The following is a 26,269-nucleotide window of genomic DNA, read 5'->3' as shown; positions in this document are numbered from 1 at the left end:
AGAAATTACTGCCTGTGCTCTCTTCTAGGATTTTTAATGGTTTCAGGTCTCACATTTAGTTCTTTAATCTATTTGAGTTTATTTTTGTGTATGGTGTAAGAAAGTGGTCCAGTTTCATTCTTTTGCATGTAGCTGTCCAATTTTCTCAATACCATTTGTTGAAGAGACTGTCTACCCATTACATATTCTTGCCTGCTTTGTCCAAGCTTAATTGACCATATAATCATATGCTTATTTCTGGGCTTTCTATTCTGTTCCATTCATTTTGTGTGTCTATTTTTGTGTCAGTACCACATTGTTTTGATTACTACAGCTTTGTAGTAACCTACATAGCTTGCAATCTGAAATTGTGATACCTCCAGTTGTTTTTCTTTATCAGGATTGCTTTGATTATTTGGGGTCTTTGTAGTTCCACAGAAATTTTAGGATTGTTTGTTCTAGTTCTGTGAAAAATGATATTGGATTTTGATAGTAATTGAATTAAATCTGTAGATTGTTTGGGGCAGTATAGACATTTTAATAATGTTTGTTCTTTCAGTCCATGAACATGGGATGTCTTTTCATTTCTTTGTGTCATCTTAAGTTTCTTTCATCAGTGTTTTATTGTTTTCAGAGTACAAGTCTCTTATCTCCTTGGTTAAGTTTTTTCCTAGGTATTTTGTTATTTTTGGTGCAATTGTAAATGAGATTATTTTCTTAATTTCTCTTTCTGCTGCTTCTTTATTAGTGTTTAGAGAACCCATTGATTTTTGACTTTTAAACAAACCTAGAATTTCTGAGATAAAGCCCACTTTTATGTATTTCTAGATTTGATTTACTAAAATGTTGTTATGGATTTTATGTCTTTGTTCATGAGGGATATTGGTTTGGGGTATGTGTGTGTCCTTTGGCCCAAGATTCAGTCACATGTTCCTGTACCCGAACAAGGTGGGAGATGTTTCTCAAAATGAGGACATGTAGACTTGATAGGGAGGATGGAAGAGAAAGCTTATTCTGGAAAAGGAGGATGAAGAGGTGATAGTATGGTGTCTGGTAACTGTGGATCAGATGGAGAAATGGCCTTCTCAGCTGATGCCAGCAAGTGTAGAATCTTGACTATAACCAGTAGGTTTTCTTCCACCACATAAGAAGGTGATAATTCTTCATTTGTTTCTTATAGTTTCTATTTCTTTCCTGAGAATATTTATCTTTTTATTTGTTATTATATTTTCCTTTATGTTCATATGTATGCTTATAATAACTGACTGAAAATGATTGCTAGTTCCAACATCTAAGGTCACTTTAAGATTGGTATCCATTGATTGTCTTTTCCCCCGAGTTTGGGTTATGTTTTCCTGTGTTTTATTTATTTTTTTTAAATGTTTTTATTTATTTCTGAGAGAGAGAGAGAGAGAGAGAGAGAGAGAAAGAGAGAGAGAGAGAGACAGCCTGAGCAGGGGAGGGTCAGAGATAGAGGGAGACACAGAATCTGAAGCAGGCTCCCAGCTCTGAGCTAGTTGTCAGCAAAGAGCCCGATACGGGGCTCAAACCCACGAACCATGAGATCATGACCTGAGCTGAAGTCGGACGCTTAACTGACTGAGCCACACAGGCCCCCCTGTTTTCCTGTGTTTTAATATGTAATATAATTTTGGATTTTATCCTGGACATTGTGATGGTATGTTATAGAGACTCTGGATTCATTACAGTCCTTTGAAGAATGTTTATTTTTATTTAGGCAGGCAATTAACTTGATTGAATGGAAACTGTAAACTCTCTTCCCTGCATTTCATGGTAGCTGAAACGTCAGTTAGTTCTTTTAGCTTTCTCTGGACTGCTTGTGACTGCCTTGCTCATCTTTGGTTCTGAAATTGGCCAGAGATTTGGGCATTTTATACACAAATTTTGGGACTCTCCTTCTGTGAGTCTCTCTTTTTTCGAATTTCCTCAGTTACTTTTTAGTTTCTATAATTGCCCTGACTCCTGGTTCTTCAGTCAGTACGTTTCTAAACAAAGTTTTCTATCCAAGTTTCACATTCCCTGTGTGGAACAGACTGGAGCTGGCCACCAGGATAAACCCATAACGGGACACTTACCCAGTGCTCTTAATTTCCTCTAAGTATCGACTCTCTCTCAGTGTCTGCCCTTCTGTCCCACTCTACTGCCTTTGGTGAGTGAAGAATTTGAGATAGTCACCTTGAAAAGGGTTGGTCAGATAGGAGTATTTTTTCCCTTGGCAGAGCAGAACCTCTGAGGAATGACACCAGCTAACCAAAGAGAACTCTTTCCCTGCCATTGTCCCCAATGCCATGACTCTGTCAGTCGCCAAAACTCAGATGGAGAAGAGGATGGAGAGGAAAATCTAAACTGACTGAGTTTAAATCTGAAATGACTGAACAAAACACCAAGTGTCTGAGCAAACCTGGAGCTGATTAGGCTAACTTTTCTGCCAACATGTGAAATGGAGGTTCAATTTTAAGTTATAGAATATTAGAGAAAATTTCATTTATGTCTTATCGCTAGAAAATATCTTCCAGGGAGATAGGAAGGGAAAAATTTGAAGATGGTCAACATGGGGTGAGGGAGAAGCTGAGTGTAAAGTTGTTATTATCTTACTGGTATTCAGATTTTTCATCAGTAGAATAGTGGGGGGAGAGGAGGCCTAGTGTGCCCTTTATGAATTTCTGAAGCCAAAAGCTATTTTCTTGACAGAGTCCCTTCTTGTGTGTCAGGGTTCCAAGCTTTAAGCCTGTCCACCCCTCTTAGGTCACAAGTTCCATTGACTCACTGTTGCCCCCTTTAGGGGAGATTTGGGACTACAGGCAGAGCCTGAGATACTGAAGTGTGGCATTCTGGAGAGCTCTTTCCTCTCTAAATGGATCAAACCTGTGGCTTTGTCAAGAGAGGATGGTCAGATCTTTGGGCAACTGAACCTGACCAACTTGCCATCTCTACCTTATTTTTCCCTTTAAACTTTTTATTTACTTATTTTTAGAATTTCAATTTCTGCTTCTTCCCAGGAAAGAGTTGTCCTTAGGACAGAGTCTACATCAGCCCCTGACTTCCTATCAATAAGTTTTTGACCAAGCTCCAAGCTTTCAGCCTAGCAGGTCTGTTGGCAAAGGAGAGCCATTTTCCTAGTAATTCCCCAGAAGTCTCAGGGCTGTGCTGCATTGGTCTATCTTGGGTCATGTGACCATCTGGCACTGAAGCCCGGGTGATGCAGGGCTCTGATTGGCTGGCCTTGAGCACTGGTCACTCCTATAGTCATGGGTGGAATTAACTCCAACCCAACACCTGGACTGAGAGATGGAAAGAGGGATTCCTCACGGAAATTGGAAATGTTCCCAAGAGAAGGGAGATGGGATGCTAGGTGGGAAATAGTCTTCTACTTAGAATAGAAAACTTCTACAATGAGCCTTCCTCAGAATTCCAGATTGAGGGCTGTCAGTGCCACTTGTGCTGTGTACATATTTCTCATTTGATTCTCACATCAGCCGTGTGAGATCAGTATTGTCTGAGATGAGGAAAATGAGGTTCAGAGAGTAAGTACCTCCTCACCAGCGGGGTGGCCCTATTTTTGAACTTCCTGCCTCTTGAAGGCAGAGCCTGGGGCTGCCCAGGTGACCTGGCCCCCTTTATTGTTTCAGACCCCCGGCCCCCACTCCTGCCCCGCTGCTTGCAGCCCTGACACCAAGGAGACTGTTCTCACTTCAGAAAAGAGATGAATTTGGCAATAGCCATGGGTTGAGATGATTTGATAAAATATTTCTTGTTTTCTCAAGTTTACATAGACCAAGTTTTCACTGTTGCTATGGGGTGGGTTGGCAGAGAGATGAAAATAAATCTGTGTAATTTATTTTTTCTGTGCAGCAAATATATTTCCGCTTGCTTCACCACACACATACACACACACAGACACATGCACACACACACACGCACACACACACACACCATGCCCGCACATATAGGCTTTAATAAAATACTTAAACCCCTTTAATGCTCTCTGTGGAAGGAATAAATATGTACTGTACTTTCAACTTCTGTTCTTTGAAATACCATATGGTCTGCACTGTGAGCTTAAAATACTCTGGTGAGCGGATGCTTTCATGCAGTAGATAGCCAGGTGGAGCTTTCCCCGCCAATCTCACAAGGTTAATTAATCCTTTAAAATACAGTGTGGAGGGGTCCCTGCGTCAGGAACAGGCGCTGTCAGAGGGAGGCGGCCCATTGGCCTGCACCGGGGCTGAGAAGAGAGTACAAAGACGGCTGCGAGGTGGGCTGGGCCGCTGCCCGATGGCGCCTTTGATGAGAGCACTCAGTCACTCAGATACTCACAGTTTGCGTCCTGCATAATCAGGGATAACAGGCTGATGGTTTGCATGAATAACTAAGTTTGTCGTTGTGGTTAATTTTCCCTCAAAAAGAGGCCCCCCATCTCTCTGGCCCAATGCATATTTATAAAGGGCAGGGAAATAAGGCAGAAGATGCTGGATGGCACAGTGTCCCAGGGAGCTGGGAGGGCTGGCCGGACCCTGAAGTCTGGGAGGCCAGGGGCCAGCAGTTTGGAAGAGGGTGCAGTGCTATGTAGGGCCAGGAGAGAAAGCATTCCTGGAGACAGGGGGACAGTGCTGCCTGGTTTGCCAGGCCGAATTGGGCTAGTCTCATCCCTGCTCTGGTCCTCAGTTTGTCATCAGTACAAGTTGCATGTGGGCCACTTGCCCAGGCCTCAGAGTCCCAAAAGGACTGCCATCTCCAAATGGGGTTGCACTTAGAGGAGGGAGAGAAGCTGATACCTGTTCAACACCTGTCATGTTCCATGAGCATATGTGTTTTGGATAAATTCTTCAATCATCTTCTAAAAAAATTCTTCAGTTATCTTGTGAAAAGCATAATTGCATTGCATTGTATGTATCTTGGTGTGAAAAACTGTTAGATTGTTCATTGTATACATTTTATGTAGGCTATGGCTCTTGTAACCTCACTGTGGCATTTCTTTTTAAAAATGTCCCAGCAGCCATTATGTGGTCTGAACTCCCCCATCCCATGCCTTTCAGGGGAGCCCTGGCAGGAGTGAGGAGGGGTTCAGGGATCCTGCAAGTCCGCTGCTACCTGACAGCACCTTAGGCTTTCTCTCCTCAGTGGCCAGTAGGTGGCACCTCTGAGCCTTCCTCCTGGCCACCTCCTTCCAGCCAGGCCCCCAGGCCTTTTTCAGTGCACCTACTGCAGGCTTCTTAGTGCCTGGAGGAAGGAGGTCCTGGTATTCAGGCCCTGCCTGTGAGGTACTGGGAAGCTAGACCCAGTGGCTGTCTGGTAGCCCCTGCCTGGATCTGCCTACACACCTCTTATATCCTGGGTCCACATTCAAGGCAAGTTGGCTTCCTTGAGGAGTTGACAGAGATCTCTGAAGAACAATACAGGCTCTCAGGCAGAGAGAATGGAATATAGAAAGATCCGGAGAACACAGACCCTGGTGAATTCAGAACTGGATGGGAGGCTGGTGGGGCTGGAATGTAGAATATTGGCATGGGGGTTGGAGAGTCAGGATGAGGTTTGACATGGGGTGGGGGGTGGGGGATGGGGTGGGGCGTACAGCAGTAGGGCCAGGACAGCCTGAGTGAAGAGTCTGGACTTTATCTTGAGAGCAGTGGGGAATCCACCACCTACCCAAACCATCGGATCTGTCCTTCGGAAAGATCACTGTGTCTGCGGCTGCCTGACATGTCATTAGACCCCACCCCTCCCCACAGGGCCCTCACATTTCTGTCTTCCCCTCTGCCAGGGCAGGAAAGAGCTGCACACCCCCAACCCCAAGCCTAACTGGAAGCTGACCTGCCTTGCAGTCCCCATGGGAGGGGGCAGAGGAAGGTGCCCTAACCGGCAGGGGGGCTGGTGTAAGGGGGGCACTAAACAAAGGGAAACAAAGTTGCCACACTTCATGCTGGGCCATTTGGAAGGAGCGCTTTCCCCCTTTTGAAGCTGTCCAGGAGTTTCCAACACCTGGCGTAATGGCAGGTCAAGGGAAGGAGACATGCCCTGATACCAAGGCACCAGTCTCTAATGGTTAATTTAGGGCATCAGGACTATTTTTGGATAGCAGAGGTGGCAGGCATGTGGAAGTGTGTGTGCAGGTGGGGAGTAGATTTTGCTACCCAGGAACCAGGCTCCTATCTATTCTACCTCCCTGGAACCCCACAGGAAAGACCCCTGCCTGAGTGACACATGACATTCTGAAACAGCAAAGCCTCAGTCACTAATTAATTAATGATGCTCCCTGACTGTCTCCTGGAGTCCTTCCTCACACAGGGAAGGGGAGGCTGAGGCTGCAGAGGCTCCATTCAGAGGTCTATTGAATGGCTAATGGCTATTGAGATATAGTGTCCACTAAGGCACATCTGATTTCGTATTTAACATTTTTTTTAAAGACTCTTTTTTTAAATGTTTTATTTATTTCTAGGAGAAAGAGAGAGAGAGAGAGAGACAGTGTGAGCAGGGGAGGGTCAGAGAGAGAGGGAGTCACAGACTGAAACAGGCTCCAGGCTCTGAGCTGGCAGTCAGCACAGAGCCCAACGCGGGGCTCGAACCCAGGAACCACGAGGTCATGACCTAAGCAAAAGTCGGACGCTTAACCGACTAAGCCACCCAGGCGCCCCTCGTATTTAACATTTAAATATTTAATTAAATATGACAAATATTTAATTAAACACCATCAAAGCCACCATGACACTCCAGTCTGCATAATTCAAAGGTGAGTCAGCCTTCTCTCTGGGCTCCCCACCCTCCTCCTAACAATGCTGTCTGTCCCCCTGCCTGGTTGGAAAGAAACCCACTCTGGAACCCAGTTCTGAGACCCAGGACATCCCATTCCCTGGACACTTGTTTGACTGGACATCAGGCTAGCTGTGCTATAAACAGTCTTCCCACCAGCACCCAAGGAGTCCTGCTCTACCGTTTCCCCTTCCTCTCTAAGCAAACAGTTAGGACTGGGTCCTGGTCTTCCAGTCTTCCTGCCTAGGATAACGGATTCTGACCTTGGCCACATGGCTGGGAGAGGGATGCCGGCTGGGCCAATCTGAATCCTTCAGCAGGGTTTACCTAAATGGAGTCAGAAGGGAGAGACTTGTTCTTTCTGGCTATAGGTTCTGAGAAAGGAAGCTAGGGATTGCCTGAAGCCATGTCTCCTGACACCCAGAGAAAGCCAAACTGTAGAAGAATGAACCTGACATACAGAGAGAACAGAGAAAGATCAAGACAGTCCCTCAGCGTTCTAGTCTCTGGATCCAGCTCTTCCTGAAGATAGAAATACACCTATTCTTTTCATAGTAGAATAGGCAAGTCTGTAAGTGGCCTGTTTGTTTTCTGTCTTTGGTAACCAAAATAGGCTTGACCAACACCCCTCAACCATTAACATCAAGTCACTTGTATGCAGATAAAAGTGACTTTTGGTCATTTAATTGTAAATGATACTTGTTAGTAGCTCATATACCTGCCAACAAAGTATGTTGTGTTTCCTTAAATATGCCCCCCCCCCTTCAGAATGAAGGAAAGCATATAACCCCTGAAAGGATAAGTTCCTCTGGCAATGGTTACTTCTGCCAATAAGATCAGCATGCTTCAGGAACTGCTGGGTCCAGGGGCTCTAGTGGTGTCATCAGTGCTCTCTTTTTTGTCTCTCAGTCAATATCTCTCCTCCTCCTTCCCTGCCTCTGTCTTTTACCTCTGTATTCTACAGTGCTGGTTCCTTTCTCCAGCAAGCCTTCTTCCTGTTATAACCCTGAAGCTCCAGGCTTCCATTATCCTTACAAAGAGAAAGCCTTGTAGAAAAGGGAATCCTTTACTTCACAGAAACACAAAAGTTCTGGGATTAGCTCTGATTGTATGAGCTTTAGTTATGTGCCCATTCCTGAGTCAATTTTTGTGGCCACCATTAAATATACTCCTTGGTTCAGCAGAGTGCTGTGCCTGCCCCAGAGGAGGAATAGAGTCAGGTGGACCCTGAGAGGGAGGGTGGGTCCCCAAGAAAAGTTGTAGTGCTGTTACCACAAGAAGAGTGAGTGAATGTGGGTGGAAAGGAGGTGCCCTCTAGACTAGGGTGACACATTGCTTGGGGCCTTCCCTGCCCTAGAGGCCTTTCTCTGTAGAGTACCCTCAGGGAATTCAGAGTGGAGGTGAGGTTGGTACAGGAGAGAGGGAGCAAGACCAAACTGTTTGCTCCACAGCCTGGAGACTGGGGTTATCATCACATCTTCCTTCCCCTGATGGGGCAGAGCAAGGGGAAGATAGTTACAGCTGAGCTTATGGGGGAAGGTTCCTGACAAAGCCAGCCTAATGCATTGAGAGAAGGCACCTACTGTGTACAGACCTTCAGAGAGCTTTGGGGCATGTCCTTGGGGCTACACTGCTGGGATCTGATTGTGCCAGAAAGTCAGCCCTAGTTGGGACCTGAATGTGGGGCTGTTTAACCCAATGAAAAAGGATAAAGATATTCATGGACATAAAGCCAAAACCATGGATAACTGATAATAAATAATATGATTGATAAATAAATAAATGATTTTGCTTATTGTTTATTATTATCTTTCTCCCCTCATATGTCAATTATCTATTGGTATAGCCACCCCACAAATTAATGGCTTAAAGCAACAGGAATTTATTATTTCTAATGACTAAGTGGGTGGCTGGAATCAGTGGACAGTTCTATTCCATGTGATGTTGTCTGGGGTCATGCAGATGGCTACGTTTAGCTTGGTGCTTGGCTGGAGCTGGAACACAAAGATGGCATTGCTTATGTTTCTAGTGGCTGGAGTGGCTACGGGCAGACTGGGCTCCTTCCTGGGCAGCATGGTTGGACTTCTTATATTGGACTCTGGGCTTCCAAAAGACCCAAATCAAACCTGCCAGTTCTCGTAATGGTTAGTCTCCGAGCTGGCACAACCTCGCTTCTGCTGTATTCTGTTGGTCAAAGCAAGTCACAAGGCTATCCCAGATTCAAGGAGAGGGTAATTAGATCCATCCTGATGGAAGGAGGCAGGTATGGTGCAGTTGTTGCCTGCCATTTTTGGAGACTACCTACCACACCCCACTAAAATATAACCCCACGAGGACAGAGATGTTTTTCTTTCTTGTCCACTGATGTACCCCCAAAATGGCCATTTAAATAGTCCCTGGCACATAGTACATGCTCAACACATATTTGTTGAGTGAGTTGAACTCAGTTTGCCAGTATTTGGTTTATACCCAGACCTGTTCCTGGAACACAGGCCCAGTATAAAGCAGAGCTTGCCTGTGGTGTGTTGACCATGCTTCTCAACCTCTGTCATGACAGTCTGTGTGCGTCTCCTCACATATACACAGGTATATAAAGAACGTGAAAGAAACCAGAAATAAGTCAATAGAGTAGCAGGGAGATCAGCACCACAGCCATGGCAGCCTTCTGGCTGGGGCTCTAGGCTGCTGAAGCTTCAGGGAGCCCCTGCTCTGCTTGGGGCCTTGGCTTCTCCATCTATAAAGTGTGTGCATGGGGCCCTTGACTAAATGGGACTGAGGAGCCTTTTAGTGCTGTAGTTCTGTGATCACCCTAAAATACAGATTTATTCATTCAGTCCTGGCTGATGCTGAGAGCCAGGCACTGTGCTGGGTGCTGAGACACAGAAAAGATAAGACACATAGGGACTTCATAGATGTGTCTGTAGACCCATAGACAGAGAAATGTGACCAGTATATTAGGAGCGGTGGACACACCACCCTCAAGATCTAGGTCAGATTGGTTCAGATAACATTCTTAGGCCAGTTCTTCCATTTCTGGCTGCCCAGAAGAATCCACCTGCATAGAGTATTTATAAAATGCTGATGCTAAAGCCCCCTTCCTCTCCCCTAGAGATTTGATTTAATTGGTCTGAAGTGCAGACTGGGGTTTAATCTATGTTAGAGGCTCCCTCAGGCTATTCAAATATGCCCAAGGGCCTCTGGTTCTGATTTCCAGCTTTGGTTCCCAGTCTCCTCTTGGCTCCCCCGCTCATGCTCAAAGGTTGGTAGGTCTAGCCCTTACTCCTTGATTTCCCTTCCAAAATACCCCCATCCCTGGAAGCACTGGGAGAAGCCAGCCTGCAGTGGAGCTCTGGAGAGTGAGGAGGCTGGCACTCCTCATCTTCTCACCACTGCAGACCCTCTCTGCCCTCCCCTGCCCTGAGTCCCTTCTGCCCCCATAATTGGGAACTTGGCCTCCAGAAACCTGGTAGACTGTTTCCTCGTGGCCTGGGAGACACCACCAGCACTCAGTAGAAGGGTAACAACATATTAGTTCGCTCACTGCCGCCCACAAGCACTGAAACTGCAGGGCTGCTTTGCCACTGCCCAGAAGGTGCCAGCAGCCTGGCCCCATATGCGTGTTGTTAAAGAAAAAATTATTCATGACACTTGTTAGAAATGGTAAGGCAGATTTTACTCAAGGTTGGGGCATGGAAATAGATGTAGGAAGCACTGCAATGGGGGTCTTGATCTGGAGGAGAGAGATTGGCCTAAACTCCAAATACAATAACAAAAGTAGAATTTATAACCAAGAAGCAGGTGGAGGGAGCAGTGGATGGAAAATTACTAAACATCAAGGGTTAGTAAGGATTCTGGCTAAACCAATCTAAAAGGATTCTTGCTGAAGGCAGGCCAGGCTGATCAGACATCACCTCGAGGATAGTGGAGGACAAAGAACCAGATTTTGAGGGGGATCAGATATTGCAGGGGGGTCTGGTTAAACTGACTCATCAAGATTCTTGCTAAAATCAGACAATGCAGAGACAAACAGAAGCCCAAAAGTCAAAACCTTGTTAAAAAAAATGTTCAGGAGAGCCTGAGTCAAGTTTGGTCAGGAAGAAAATTCTTCTCAGTGTCCAAGGAACACCCTGCCAAGCAGAACCAGGATCACTGGCACTCTATCCATGGAAATTCAGGAACCTGAGGGAGGCAGTCCAAACAGAAAATAATAGTGGGCTCTACTGTGAAAAGAAGAGGGTGTTAGCAAAAAAATTAAAAATTCTTAAGGAGATGAACTGGGGGTGGCATGGGGTGGGGGAGGACTGTAGGGAGTAAACAACAACAACAACAAAATGATTTCTTAATTTAAATATCCAACCGATGCGCTCAGAAAACGAGTGATCACTGCTGAGAAATAAGTCAGTGTCCTGGGAGTTCAAGTGGAAGAAAATCTCATTGCCATACAAAACCAAAGAGAGATTTGGAGGACAAATCCAGGCAATCTAATCTAATCTTCAAAGGAGAGGAGTTTCAGGGAAAAAAAAAAAGGAAAAAGAACATAGAAAGGGAAAACAATAATTGAACAATTAATTAAAGAACATTTTCTGAGCTGAAGAAAGCCTTGATTAAAGGGGCTCATAGAGTTCTAGGAAGGATTAATTAAAAAGACATATACTTAGACCCTAGTGTAATTCCTGAATTAGAAACTTCCAGACAAAAAGGAGGGTTACTTACAAAGGAAAGAAAAATCAGGCTGGTACTGGCTCTCTTATCTGCCTCCTTGTCATACAATTACAACAGTGATTTCAGAGTTTTGAGGGACAAAGATGATGACCCAAAAATCCTATATCTACACAAGTTTATTATTCACATATCAGGATGATAGCAAGAGCTTTTAGAGCATGCAAAATCTTGCACCTCATCTGAGGAGAATGCTGGAGAGATGCCTCAGCCCAAACCAGATGGGTCAGGGAAAAAAATAATGACCTGGAAATTGAATTCAGAATGATCTCAGCAAAGTCTAGACATTGGAGGTAGGGAAGAAAGTGGAGAATGGCAAGAAGATAGCACGAAGGAAAGTGACTTGAGGGCTTTCATCTAAGTAGGCAAGAAAACTTCTTGATGGTAGAGCAGTTATTTGAAACTGATATGGCTATGTGGCTATATTTGTGGAATATATCCACAAATTCTTCAGCAATCTTCCCTTTAAGAGATGAAGGTTAATTCCCCTTCCAAGAAGTGTGGGATGGACTTAGTGACTCACTTCTAATCAACAAAAAACACAGTGATGGGGTGTGACCCTGAGACTAAGTTATTAAAGGCATAGGACTTCTGCCCTGACTCTGTTGGGAGCAGCCCTATGGACATCAGCCCAATGGACAAAGAACTGAAGCCTCCTGCCAACAGCCATGCAAATAAGCTTGGAAGAGTATTCTCTAGACCTAGTCAAGCTTCAGATGACCATAGCCTTGGCTGACACTTGATTACAGCTTTGTGAGAAACCCTGAGGCAGACCACCCAGAAAAGTCATTCCTGGACTCTTGACCCATAGAAACTGTGATATAATGAATGTCTTTTGCTATAAGCGGCTGGCTTTGTGGATAATTTGTACACATTAATAGTTAACTAACTCAATCTGTTAAGAAATACAGCTTTCTATTTTTGTTAGGGATGGGAAGGTAACCATTAGTGGGAGTGAAAACTATTACAGAATTTCTAAATTAATAGGGAAAAAATGATTAGACACCTGAGCAAATCTGCAGAGGCAACAAAATGGGAAAGGGAAAAATAACAGTAACAGGATAAACGTAAACTAGAAAAACCTTTACTAAAATTAGTTAACATACAATAAGACTGAAGATGTTAAACCCAATATATATAATCCTTCAAAATAAATTATGAATTTTCCTAACAAATTTGGGGGAAAAGAAATAAAATCCAATTAGATATTGTTTATATGAGACACATCTGAAACAAAGATCCAAAAAAAGGTTGAAAATTAATTATTGAGCAAAGATATATGAGACAAATGTATGCAAAAAAAGGCATGGTGGTGATATGAACATTAGTCAGCATGGAACCCAAGGTGAAAAATACTGAAGGACAAGGAGGGAAATTATGAAATGTGAAGGTACAATTCATAGAGAAAAAACAACCTTTATAAACACATACGTACCAAACAATGTAGTAGTCAAACACATAAAGCAAAACTCCTAGGCATATACAGAGAACATGGTAAAAATACAACTACAATAAGAGGTTATAATACAAAAGATTAATTATCCAAGATCCATTATTCAAGTCCCTGCAGTTAAATGTTTTCTTTGGGAAACAAAAGTAGCCCTAATGCAACAACAATAATAATGATTTAAAAAAACAGCAGACATTGGTTACCTATAATGTGCCAACTAAGGTTCTAAGCACTTTGTATATATTAATCCTTGAGGTCCTTACCACAAACTTTGTGTCATAATTATTATTATCTGTTTGCCAAGATGACAAAAATAACTCCTTCCATCCTGATGCACATAACTCTTGCAATGTGACTTTACCACTCCTCCTTTTAAGAGGTAGATTCTATTTTTTTATCCATTGAATCTTGTCTGGCTTTGTAACTTGCTTTGACAATAAAATGTGGCTGAAGTACTTTTCGTGACATCCAAGCTAGGCCTCAGGAGGGATTGCTTCACTCTTGGTCCTTTGGAACACTTCCACCATCATGTGAAGAAACCTGAACTAGGCTTCTGGAGATATATGTCCAAGCACTAATCACCAGACACATGAATGAGCCTATATTCAAACATCCAGCCTCAGACGAATTACCAGATGACTGTAGCTATAAGGCAAAAGCAGCAGAAGAATCTTCTAGCTGAGCATAACCCAAATTGCTGAGTCACAGAATCATGAGAAAATAAAATAGTTGTTTCACATATTTTGGAATGGTTTATCTTATAGAATGAGATAACTGATAAACAATTTTACAAATAAGGAAACAAGCACAAAAAGGTTGAGCAATTTGCCCAAATATGCATAGTTAATGTGAGGTTAAGCCATGTTTTGAATCTAGGTACCAATGAACTGTGCTTTTATAAAAATTAGTCCCCATGCAAACATTCCTCTCAGTTTGCAGGTGATAGAAATGTTTTTGATAGTGATAAAAATGTTCCATAACAGAATGCAATTGCAAAGTGAAACTATAAATCTTAAAAAATTGTAAGATTTTATGCCATAGAATAAATATATAGGATTTTACTTTTTAAAAAAACATATTTGAATTTTATTTTAAAAAGTGATATTGGATAATTACTAAAATCACATGCAGAATCAGTAAGAGTAGTAAACAATGGACAAGAGAAATTTTACCAAAAATAAAAAGTATTTCAAAAGAAAATGGTTAGGTTATTGTGACAGAAGCTGTTAATTGCCACCCAATATTCATTCTCGTCTTACTGACTCAGTCTAATTTTGTTCAACACAGCAATGTGTGCTCAGTTAAAAATTCCATGTCCCAGATTTTTTTGAGGAGTAGCCATGTGACATTTTGGCCGATGAGATATGAAAGTCCACTTGTGGGGTTTCTGTGAAACTTATTGTCTTCCTAATGAATAAGGGATGGCCTAAGCTGGTATGAACATTTTTGCACTGAGTTGTGCCCCTCTTCTTCAAGTTGCAACATGGATATGATGCCTGGAGTTGCAGCAGCCCTCTTGAGAATTCCAGGAAGAAAGAAATACCCCAAGGATGACAGAGCAGGAAGCCAGAGGAGCCACATCTGCAATCCTTTTTTGAGCAATGGCATCCTAGCACATCTATTTGCCCTTAGAGTTTTTGTCATATTAGAAAAATAAGCTCTTAGCTTGTTTAAGTTGCTAAATTGGGTTTCTGTCAAATGCAATCCTGACTGATACAAATAGCAATGGATTAAGAGAGACCCTTAGGATGATAGCTGAAGCCATCAATTACCTTTTGCAAAACATAATAGCATTGCAAACGTCAAATGTGAAGTAAAGGGTGTGTTGTCACGCTATCACAGAATTTTATTGGAAACATTATACTTCCAAAAAGTCAATATTAGATTTATTGTTTTTAAGTAAAGTTTTCATTCAAGTACAACATACATATGGGAAACTACACTTGATTTATATTTGTTCTAAAATTTTTACATTACTATTGCAATTATAACCTACATTTTGGTAAATATCACATGAAATAAAGGTGTTTTTTCCATAATATTTGGTGTTATTTCTCACCATCTAATGCCAATGAAACCTTCTTTTTTACTCTTTGCATGAAATTTTGCCTATATCCCAAGTGAATTGACTTTAAGTGTTTTTTTCTTTTTCCTCCAGTACAATTGTTCTTGAATAATGATGAGGTTCTGTATCTCTTTCAGAAAACAGTAGATCTTAGTAGACAAATATATAGAAGATTTAATGATAATTTCATTGCTATAGGTTTTACCCTATAAATAGAGAACTCATACTCTTCTCCTATGTCTCCTAGATAGTTGAGAACATCAGTCATGTGCTTGCCCACAAACATAACCTTTGACAGTGTCAATGAAATAAAAAAGCTTCTACATGTCACATTCTCTGATTATATTCCATTGAAACAAAAAGCAACATTTAAAAAAATAATCCCTTCAAGAAATTGTCAAGGAAAACAAACCTGTAATACTTCAGGTTTATAATAACCTCTTCCGGGGCACCTGGCTGGCTCAGTTGGTTGGGCGTCCAACTTTGGCTCAGGTCATGATCTCACGGTTTGTGGGCTCTAGCCCCTCACTGGGCTCTGTGCTGAGAGCTAGCTCAAAGTCTGGAGCCTGTTTCAGATTCTGTGTCTTCCTGTCTCTCTCTGCCCCACTCCCACTCATGCACTGTCTCTCTCTGTCTCAAAAATAAACTATTAAAAAAAATTTAAACAATCTCTTCCAAGTTACCTGGACCAAAAAAAAGAATTATAAGAACATTTCATACCAATACCTAAGGGGTAGTTAAAATCAGATGGACATCTTTAAGAAAGATTATTATAATATGTAGTAATATTAAAATTCTTTTAATATTAAAAAATAATGTGAAAAAATACCACTTAAGTATCTAAGAAATTATAAAAAGAACAATACAAAAGGCTTTATTACACACATTCACATAGTAGGAGGGAATTACTAAAGACAAATTTGCAAACAATGAGATGGAAAATTGAAAATAATATAAAGATAAATGAACCCAAATATGGCCCTTTTATAAAACCAATTAAATATATTCCTTTCAAGTTCAACTTTGGAAAAAGAAAAAGAGAATGAAAGAATAAAAGCAAAAAATATCATTAAAAATGAGCAAATAGTTGTAAGGGCAGACCTTACGGTGTGCATCTTTACGGCAATAACTTTGTAATCTAGAAGAAAACGGGTAATTTCTAGAAAAAGATTGTCAAAGTTTACTCAATTATAGGTAGAAAAAAATCCCAGTTGACCTAAATCATAAAAGAGTTGAATAGCAAACAAAATTCTGCCATTTGGAGAGTGGTCAAAAATTCCATTATCCTTTGGATACTAGCTAATGCAATAAGAGAAGAAAATGAAACCAGTGGCATACATAAAAGACAAAAGAGACAAATGTAATTCCAATTACTTTGAAATATAATTTTATTATACAAAGTCATCATGTCTAGAAATATTACATACCTTACAAGTAATGCCTTTAATCTTATTTTTTTTAGATATTTTTAAATGTTTATTTTTTTGAGAGAGAGACAGAGTGGGAACAGGGACTGAGGGTCAGAGAGAGAGGGAGATACAGAATCTAAAGCAGGCTCCAGGCTCTGAGCTGTTAGCACAGAGCCTGTCCCGGGGCTCAAACTCACAAACAATGAGATCGTGACCTGAGCAGAAGTCGGATGCTTAACCAACTGAGCCACCCAGGCTTCCCTAAAAGCTGTCTTCATATAAAGGCTGAACTTTTCTTGTTAAATTTATTCCCTATTGGTTTCTGGATTCTGTGAACATTGTGCTTAGATTCTTCCCCTAAACCCCATTTCTATTCATAATCATTTATTGTGGGCATTGAGAAGATTATTGTTTTTGATATATTTATCTAGAATCTCCAATCTAATAAAAATATCTTTTAAGTTAAAAAAAATTAACATTTGCATGTAAAAATAATTCTTTATAGCACCATAATTTATTTACCCATATTGATGGACATTTGAGTTATTTCCAGTTTTGTTGCCTTACACACAATGATGCAGGAAATATCTTTTCCCAGATATCATTATATGCTGATATTTTCAATAGATTCTGGAAAGTAGGGTTACTGGGTTAAGATGACATCTGTGCTGGAGCTGAGACCTGTGGATCTTTCTTTCTTTAGTAGAAAGAAAAAGATCTTTCTACTAAAGCTTTATTTCAATTTCATGTAGACAAGTAATCTTAGTTAAGGTTTCCCCTTCTTCTGGGTGTTAGTCTGAGTTTGAGTCAACCCTGCCAGATGCCCAGGTTCTCTCTTTTGGTTCTGTATTGTGGGGTTGGAGAGGGTGGGGAAAGGGATGAGGGGTTGGAATTGGCCTTGCAGCTCAGGCAGCTCTCTGGCTGGACTGTGGCAGTTCTGGAGGCCTGTTGCCACCTTACTGACAGAGCCCAGCATCTCAGGAGAGGGCCTGCCTAATAGAAAGGCACAGACACCTGACAGCTCTTCTTTGCTCTCTCAGGGCCAATGTCTTGGCTTTTGTCGCATCCTCTGCCGTTTTCTCTGTCCCCTGCAGGTCACTCATCTGGACCCAGCCCAGGGAAATCTTTCCTGAAGGGCACAGTGGTGGGCTGGGAGGGGGGCTTCCTTCTCCTTAAATCTCTTCCTGCCCTCCTAATGTTTCTCCAGTGTTTTCTCTGGACCAAGCACCTTCTCTGTCTACTTAAGGGCTTGGTCTTTAAAAACAAATCTGTAAGGGGTGCCTGGGTGGCTCATCGGTTAAATGTCTGACTTTGGCTCAGGTCATGATCTCACGGTTTGTGGGTTTGAGCCTCATGTTGGGCTCTGTGCTGACAGCTCAGAGCCTGGAGCCTGCTTCCGATTCTATGTCTCCTTCTCTCTCTGCCCCTCTCCCACTTATTCTCTGTCTCTCAAAAAAATAAATGTTAAAAAAAATGTAAAAACCAAAGCTGTAAAAATACTTGTGTCTCTCCCCCTGCCCTACCCCCACCCCAGACACTGCGTTCTCTCCTGAATTCATGAGGGAAGAATGACAGAGCTGCCCACATTGGGTGGGGATGGAGGAGAAAGGGCAAAGGGAATTAGTCAGAAGAGAGAGGGAATAACAGGTGGAGAGAAATAAAACATGGGATAACATGTAAAAAGAAATCTGCTGCCAGACATTTAGAAATTGTAATAAGCAATGCACCATTCAAAAATATGTAGCAATTCACCCTCGCACTAGTAATGACCTCTGTAGATGTCTAATTCCCTACAACTTCACCAGCGACAAATGCTATTGTTCCTCTGAATTTTTGTCACCCTCGTGGGTGCTGTTCTCATTCGAAGGTACTGACACTTAGAGATGTTGAGGGTCTTTCAACACCTGCAGCTCTTTTTCTGTGAAAGTCTGGTCCTACTGTTGCCTATTTTTCTATTGAGTTGTGTGCCTTTTCCTCCTATTTGCAGAAGCCTAGGAAGGGAGGGGAGGAGAGGGGAGAAAGGCAGTGATGCTCTAGGGCAGTCCCTGCTGGATCAGCCACCCTGAGAGCAAAATGGTAGGTCTTCAAACCCCTTCCAATCCCACACTGACTCCCTCTCTTCATTTTAATGCCCATAGCAATCCTGTCGGTGTGAATTAATATTCCCATTTAGTGGATGATCCAGGGAGGTCCAGAGAGGTGGAGTGACTTGCAGAGGATGCAGGTGGGAGAGCCAGGAGTGGGGTTTGGGGCTGATTCCCCTCCACATCACTCAAAAATATTTTTTTCATTTCCCTTCACTGTTTTTGGTTTGCTTCATTGTTTTTAATCTTTCTTTTTCTAAGAACTCCCAAATAAATGTGTGGATCAGTAATATGCACCTGATCACTATCCCAGAAAGGCTCACTAGGCTGGTCCCGAGGGCTGGTCATTGCAGCCAGTTAATTCTGCCTCTGCCCCTGCCCTGACAGGCACGGCTGAGGGGGTCTGAGCTGGGACAGTCAGAGGCCCGGTGGGCAGCCCACAGCTGCTGGGTGGGGCTGCCCAGCCCTGGCACTGGCGCTGACCTCTCCTCCAAGCAGCCTGGGGACAGCCGAGGGCCGTGAGGACTGGGCACAAGTGCGCATGGCCAGGTGGGCTTTTTATGGCGTGGCCCAAGGAGGTCATTCTTATTAGTGGCTTTTGCACAGATCGCTCACTTTATTTCTAGCTCCTTAGAGGGTCAGCAGGTGCCAGCCGGCCTCCTGGCTTTCTCTGTGCTCCCCTTGCCCCTCTTCCTTTAAGTCCCGGGACTGAGCGCCCCCTGTCATGTTTCAGTCTGCGGAGTGCTGGGGGCATGCTGGCCCTAGAGGCCCTGATTCAGCCCCTCCCCCGGTACAGGCGGTCCTCGTCGTCCCCTTGGCCTACCCGAGCTTGTGTGCGTTGCTTTCGATGGCAAACTTGAGGCTCTCTCCAACAGCTGGAAAGCGGGAGCCCGACCCTCCTCCCTAGTTCTGCAGCCCCCTCCCCAAAGCACCCCACCTCGTCCCAGCTCAGAGGACTTTGCACCCACTCTTGGCCAAATGCATCATGTCTAGCTCTCCAGTAGGCTCTGGGCGCCGTCGGGTGTGATGGACGCCATCGGGAGCTAGGCCAGGCTTGGATCTTGGAGTACAGAGACGCGCGGGCTCCAGCTCTGCCATCTACCACTGGTGCCTTCCCGCCAGGACCCCGGAGCCATCAGGGTCCTCGCTGTCGAGTGAGATGACAGCCCGCTCCCACCTCGGGGCGGGGCGAAGCCGCAGGCACGTGAACAGGCTGGCCAGCTCTCTTTCTCCAGCCCTGGGGCGGCCCTGTGCCCGCTGCCCCAAAGGGCTGATTGCTCGAGCGGTCCAGCTTCCTGGCCTCCGCCAAGTGGGTCTGCACGCTGGCGCCTGGAACAGCCGCCCGAGGGGGCGGCCCGAGGGCTGGGCGGGCGGTCCGGGGCCGACTCCTCGGCGGCCTGAGTTACCAGCCACGGACTGCAGAGGCCGGCAGGCGGCCAGAGGAGGTGGGCCTGCTCCCGGGTCGCGCCGCGTATAGGTTCCTCAGGCCTGTGCCCGGACCCCACCGTGCGCTCCCTCCGGCGGCGCGATCGCAAGGCGTCTGCTGCCATCTGGTGGCGGCGCCCCGGCAGCTGCGCGCAGCGCGGGGCACCGGGGCCAGGGGCGCGGGGCAGGGGTTCACGGATCTTCCAGCGCCCCCAGAGCCTCCTACCTCCGCGCAACGCAGCGAGGAAGCCCCACGCCTCTGCCACCTGTGCGGCTCGGGATGCCCCGAGCAGAGAGGCAGTGTGGTGCAGTGGTTGGCGCCTGGGCTTTGGTGCCAGAGCCAGGCTGTTGAACCAGCCTTGCTACACCCCATCTGGATATCGTGCAGCAGCGCCCTTCACTCTGAACCATTTTCTCAACTGTGAAAGAGACTGAAACAAGCGTGCCTTGGAAGGAGCCTTTGCAAGTACTGCCTGGGCAAACACAGATAAAGCCCCAGGCCTATGGCAAAAAGCATAGTAAATCTTAGCTGTTTCTCCTATAAAAATCCCTAGGTGCAAGCATAAGAGTCTCTTAAATACAGAGAACAACCTGAGGGTTGCTGGGCAGGAGGTGGCTGGGGGATGGGCTAGTTGGGTGATGGGCCCTAAAGAAGGCCACTTGTTGGGATGAGCACTGGGAATTATATGTAAGTGATGAATCACTAGGTTCTATTCCTGAAACCAATACTACACTGTATGTTAACTATCTTGAATTTAGAGAAATAAAAAAAAAATCCTAAACTGTTTCTCAGCTTCTCAGAATCCCTCTTCTCTCTTTCTCCCTCTCTCTCAACCTTTTACCAGTGCACAACGTTGGCCATATCATGGATTTTCAGTTTCTCCATCTGTAAACTAGGGATGCCAATGCCCACCTCCCACTCAGGTATAAGGTAATAAGTGTACAGATGGCTCCACCCCTTTGCAGACAGGTGCACCTGCTGTCAAAGGTCTTCTGTCTCTTCCACCTCCTAAGCTCCTAGAGGTTAATTCTCTGTTAGAACAAAAAGACTCTCCCAGCTGCTGCTCAAAACTGGAGGCTCTGTCTGCAGCCTTGTAGACGGGGCCTATTTTCTGAGCTAAGGGGATCTGAGTGGCTTTTCTTTACTCCCTCCCCAGGGTCACAGACCAGGGGGTCCAAATCAGGGGTCATGATTTCTGACCCCCTTCCACAAAGGCTTCACTGAAACAGACAGCTCATCCCTTTAATAGTACGGAGGAGTAATTAAGGAAAATAAACTTTCTTTAAAAAAAGAAAGAGCTGCTTGGATCCATCCATGCCCGGGGCACTGTTCCCGAGACTTGGGTTTGGGGTGTGTGTGCCTGGCATGTCTCATACACATTCCGCCAGGCACGCAGCTTTAATTACTTCTCAGGATGCAGGAAGAAGGGACCTACAGAACGGGCGTGACAGCCAGGTACATCAGCAGGGAGGGGGACTTCTCAAGCAGCCGCTGCCACTCTGCCTGTGAAAACGCCGGCTCCAATTCAAAGGTATCAAATATTTGCCTAGCTGTTCAACATTTCTTCAAATAATATACTCACGGCTAATTCATATCTAGACTCGATGTCTTCATCTCTCCCAGGCCTCCCTCCTGGATTAGTGTGTCTTGTCTATTCTGGGAGAAAGTTGTCCTACATTCTAAAAATAGGCCCTGGAGTCTGGACACTGGCATGCACAGTCAGCAGAGGCTTTTTTATTTATCTTGAGGGCCGTTTTGTGGGGACAGCTGCAACAGAGCCCAAAGACACACTCATGAAACAGCCAGTGTGGGCTCCCAGGTGCATGGAGGAGGCTGGGTCCTCCTGAGATGTCTGTTCTGGCTGCCGGCTTCCAGATGAGGCTGTGGTCTGCTCCCAAGGACCCTCCTCCCTGCCTGGCTCTTTGACATTTGAGGGCAATACAAGACTCTCACAAGAGAGGCAAGATCCTTTCTGTCCACACACGGGTCCCTTTCTTCCTCAAAGTTAGAAGCCTAAGATGTCCCTGTGTCAGCCAGTACCTGGCAAGAAATAGGTGGCATGCTCATTCAGGCCATCTGGGGAGAGCTTCATAAAGGGTCATTTTTACAAAGGGGAACCCATTAAGGAGAGACAGCACTCTGGGTCTGGTAACAGGGGGAGCTCTTCTCAACCTGGGTTGCAGGGCCCAGAGAGGAGGAGCTACCTGAATCTGGAGGTGGAGAGCACCATCTGACAGGGGAGGGGGTCTTGGGAGGAGAAGCCTGGGGAATGGCCACCCAACCACTCCCAGTCTCTTGGCAGGGCTCCCCAAGCTCAAACCCACCCAGAAGGCAGAGTGACGTGTTGGTGTGTCCATGTACAGGACCTTCTGGGGCAGGTGGCCAGAGCAGGTAAGGGAGGGTGCCTCTCCACCTCACTAGCCACCTTCTGTCTCTCCTTGTACCAGTCATTTCTCCTACGGCCTCACCATCTGCATCTATTACTGACTCGCCTTCTCTTTGTTTTCCTCCAGCTATATCTTTCCCACTTCCTGTGCCCCGAAGGAGGGCAGTGGTGGTGGATGCCATGCCCCTTTCCCAACTGATGGAACTGTAGGGGATCCGATAGTTCTCCCCACTGTCACCCGTCAGTGCTGAAGGAGGAGGATCCGCTGGGCCCTGGAGACCAGCTTCGTATGACTCTGCGTTTCCTTCTCTGCACTGCTCTAAATGAGGCCAATCAGGACTACTTTCATTTTATTACTTCAAGGACTTCCTCATCCACTTCCTTTCATCCTTCTTGCCGCTCTGGCCTGGAATTAGGGAGGAGGAGTTGCAGAACCTTTAGCAGCCACGCAGCCCCTAATGAGAGCTCCCCCTGGGTGCCCAGCCTGCACACATACTGCGGGGGACCTGAGCTCAAAGAGTCCCACCGGGGGGGGCTGGACCCACCACCTATTCACTCAGTTATTTGACAGAATGCACCAGGGCCACCACACTCGGGCCCTGAGCGGGACCACGATTGTACATATAGCAATGAAGGACTTAGTGTCTGCTCTTGACAGATACAGATATGTACCCTGTGTACCATGGCTTGGTGCATAAGCTCATCTAAGCCTCAGTTTCCTCTTCTGTTAAATGGGGGTGACATCTCTGACTCCAGGCTTGCTTGGGGGTGATGTGAGATCACAGGGGGCTGTTAAGTGACAGTAACTTGTTCCCCATCCATATACATAAAAGGTAAATCCTCAAATGGAAGGCAGGGCCTCCCAGATGGTGAGCAAGAATGCAGACCTCAGACAGCAGTGGGGGAACAGATGTGGACCCTGACTTCCAACTTCAGCTCTGGTTTTAAATGGAATAAAATAAGTCCTGGAATAAATATCCCCTCTATGAGGCGAGGTCACTCCTAGTAACAGATATCACCACAGCACAAAGAATATTCAGCTCTCCCAATCTGGGGATGATATATACAGCCAGCTAATGCAAAATGAATTTTCATGTTATTTTTGCTTATTTTTTAAGTCCATTGGGTGCATCGCGGCTGATCGCTGTTCTGACATTTTTCTTCCCTCATTAAGAAAGATGCCCCTGGTGAGTTACCTGTGTCAGGCTCAGAGCAGAAAATAAATATCGCTGGCATCCACTTTCCTGTGCTCTCTGGGTGTAATTAAGAAAAAGGCACCTGCAGGAGACAGAAAAAAACAGGGTGGAAAACGGCCAAGTGGTTACTCTTCACAAGAACTTTAAAACCATGGTCTTTAAAACCATCCAAATGCCACCCTTCCATGACCTCCTTCCTGACCTGTTGGGGCCTCCCTCCACCTTTGCACCCTAACACTTTTCCCTTCCACTGTGGTTTGCTTTCCTTTTGCATATCTCTCATCAGTGACGTGGTAGATAGTGCTGTTCTTCCCTCTGTCCAAGGTACCAGATTTTCTTTTGGGGACCCAGAGTTCCTGGGGAACCTGGCAACTCTGACGCTACCCAACAAAGGAGGGTTGATTTTATCCCAAGGGCTGCCTCAGCTGTCCTTGCCTGTGCTACTCACACCGCACGGCTGGCCCCCAGGGCCCCAACACAAGGCTGGTTCTAGCTGGAGGAGAGGCATGGGATGTTAGGCTTTGGTTTGAATGCAGCCTTACCACTTAGTAGTGAGCTATGTGGGCAAGCTCCTCAACTTCGCCCAAGTGTTCTTCCTGCACCTGAGAAAACTCCTGGGCTGAGTGGGGGGCTTGTCGACACCTGGGCCCACAGTGAGTCCATATCCCCATGGCCGCCGCACGCCCCGGGCTCAGGGCTCCTCTGCGGCCTCCGCAGCGTTGCCTCCAGCACTGCAGGTAGCAGTTGCCCGGGCTGCTGTCTGCAGAGCCCGTGTTCTCACCTCCCTGCCCGGTCGTGCTTCCAGGACAACAGGGACCTGCTATGTCTAGATGCTCTCCTCCTTCCTGTCTTGCCACCGAGGGCCCAGCACTGGGCCTTGTGTGTTCTTGGTGCTCAGAAGGTATTTGATGAGTGAATGATGTCTAAATGACTAATAGGAATTCAATCCATGTTAGCAGATATACCAAGCTCCTTTGCTAACTTCCCCCAAGCTACCTGCCACCCTCTATCAGCACTTGGCCTGCCATCAGGGAGAAGGGCCCTTTACTTAGTCTTGGGGACCAGCCAACCAGGAGAAGGAGATCCACCTGGCTCAGCACCTCAAGCCACAGATGCAGGACTCATGGTGCCCTCAGAGGCTCACACTGGTGCCTCCTCAGGGCCCTATCTGTAGAGGGAGGTCTTTCATAGGCAGCTGTGGTGGAGCCCAGAGACTGCAGGGGCTCCATGCCTCCTCACCTTCCTGTGCTGGCCAGTAGATGGGGAGCTAGCCACAACGGACCCAGCTCCCCCTCCTGCACATGTGGGCTAGTGCTTGGAATCCGTGATGCCCGATAAAGGCTTCGTTAGCCAGGCTGCCAACAGGGAGCCAGTCTCTACCACATGCAGGAGCCAGGCAGCCCTGGGAGCCAGGGCTCCGGGGGCGAGGAGTGAGGTACCGACTTTAAATCTGGCCGTTCTCATCTCACTCCAGCCCCGTTTCCCAGAAATAAGCTGGTCCAGTCTGCCATCTTTCCAGATAGTGCCTTTTGAAGCAGAAATAGTCCAAATTCTAAATGTCTAGACACTGACATATGGGGTTTCTTGATATTGTTTTCATACAGGAAAACTCACTCTGCAAAACACAGCTACACATAGGCACTCACACTCCACAAGCCCCACACATGAAATCCTGGTTTTTAAAAATTCTCAGAGCCCTTCCTGAACTTGCTTGAGATGATGCCACTTCGACTCGTGCAAGCCTCCAGTATATTAAGTCATAACAAAATGCCAAAGCAAGGTTACACAAGTTAAGATAAACTGAATACATTTACATAAAGCAAGTCAATGGTTTTTTTTTTTTAATATTTTTTATTTATTTCTAGGAGAGAGAGTGAGAGAGAGAGAGAGAGACAGCGTGAGCAGGGGAGGGTCAGAGAGAGGAAGATACAAACTCTGAAGTAGGCTCCAGGCTCTGAGCTGGCAGTCAGCACAGAGCCCGACGCGGGGCTCGAACCCATGAACCGCGAGATCATGACCTAAGCGAAAGTCGGACGCTTAACCGACTAAGCCACCCAGGCGCCCCATAAGTCAATGGTTTTTGACAGACACACAGACTCCCTGGAAACCCTCACCAGATGCAGTGGTAGCACAACGATGTTCATCAGGAATGAATACTCTCTGGGGCTCCTGGGTGGCTCAGTCGGTTAAGTGTCTGGTTTCGGCTCAGGTCATGATCTCACAGTTCGTGGGTTTGAGTCCTGCGTTGGGCTCTGTGCTGACAGATAGCTCAGAGCCTGGAGCCTGCTTCAGATTCCGTGTCTCCCTCTCTCTCTGACCCTCCCCTGCTCATGCTGTCTCTATCTCTCTCTCAAAAATAAATAAAACATTAGGAAAAAAAAAGGAATGAATAGTCTGGGAGAAAAAGTTCTCCTTCCCTTTGCCCTAACCTGCCCTTAACAGGCCCCGCCTTGAGGTATTCGTGTACCGCATAAATAGGAAGAACAGAAATAGCCCTGACTTCTAGCCTGGGCAGAGGCAGAGATGAAGGGCTGGGGGGTCCAGAGGACGGCTAGTGCCCAGCCTGGGAACCCTCATTTCCTTGGAGCACGCTGAGGTGCTGGGTGGCTGCAGGGAGGAAGCAGGTGGGCTGTGCCACACAGGTGTGTGCAGAGGGGCCGTGGGGAGGCAGCCTGAGCAGCCACATCAGGCAGGCCATGACCTTGTTGCTGGTTTTGGCTCAGATCATGATCTCACGGTTTGTGAGTTAAAGCCCCATATTGGGCTCTGTGGTGACTGCATGGAGCC

Source organism: Hyaena hyaena, unplaced genomic scaffold, assembly GCF_003009895.1.
Source record: "Hyaena hyaena isolate Hyena2069 unplaced genomic scaffold, ASM300989v1 scaffold_61, whole genome shotgun sequence".
NCBI lineage: Eukaryota > Metazoa > Chordata > Mammalia > Carnivora > Hyaenidae > Hyaena > Hyaena hyaena.
Note: the sequence above shows the minus strand (reverse complement) of the source record.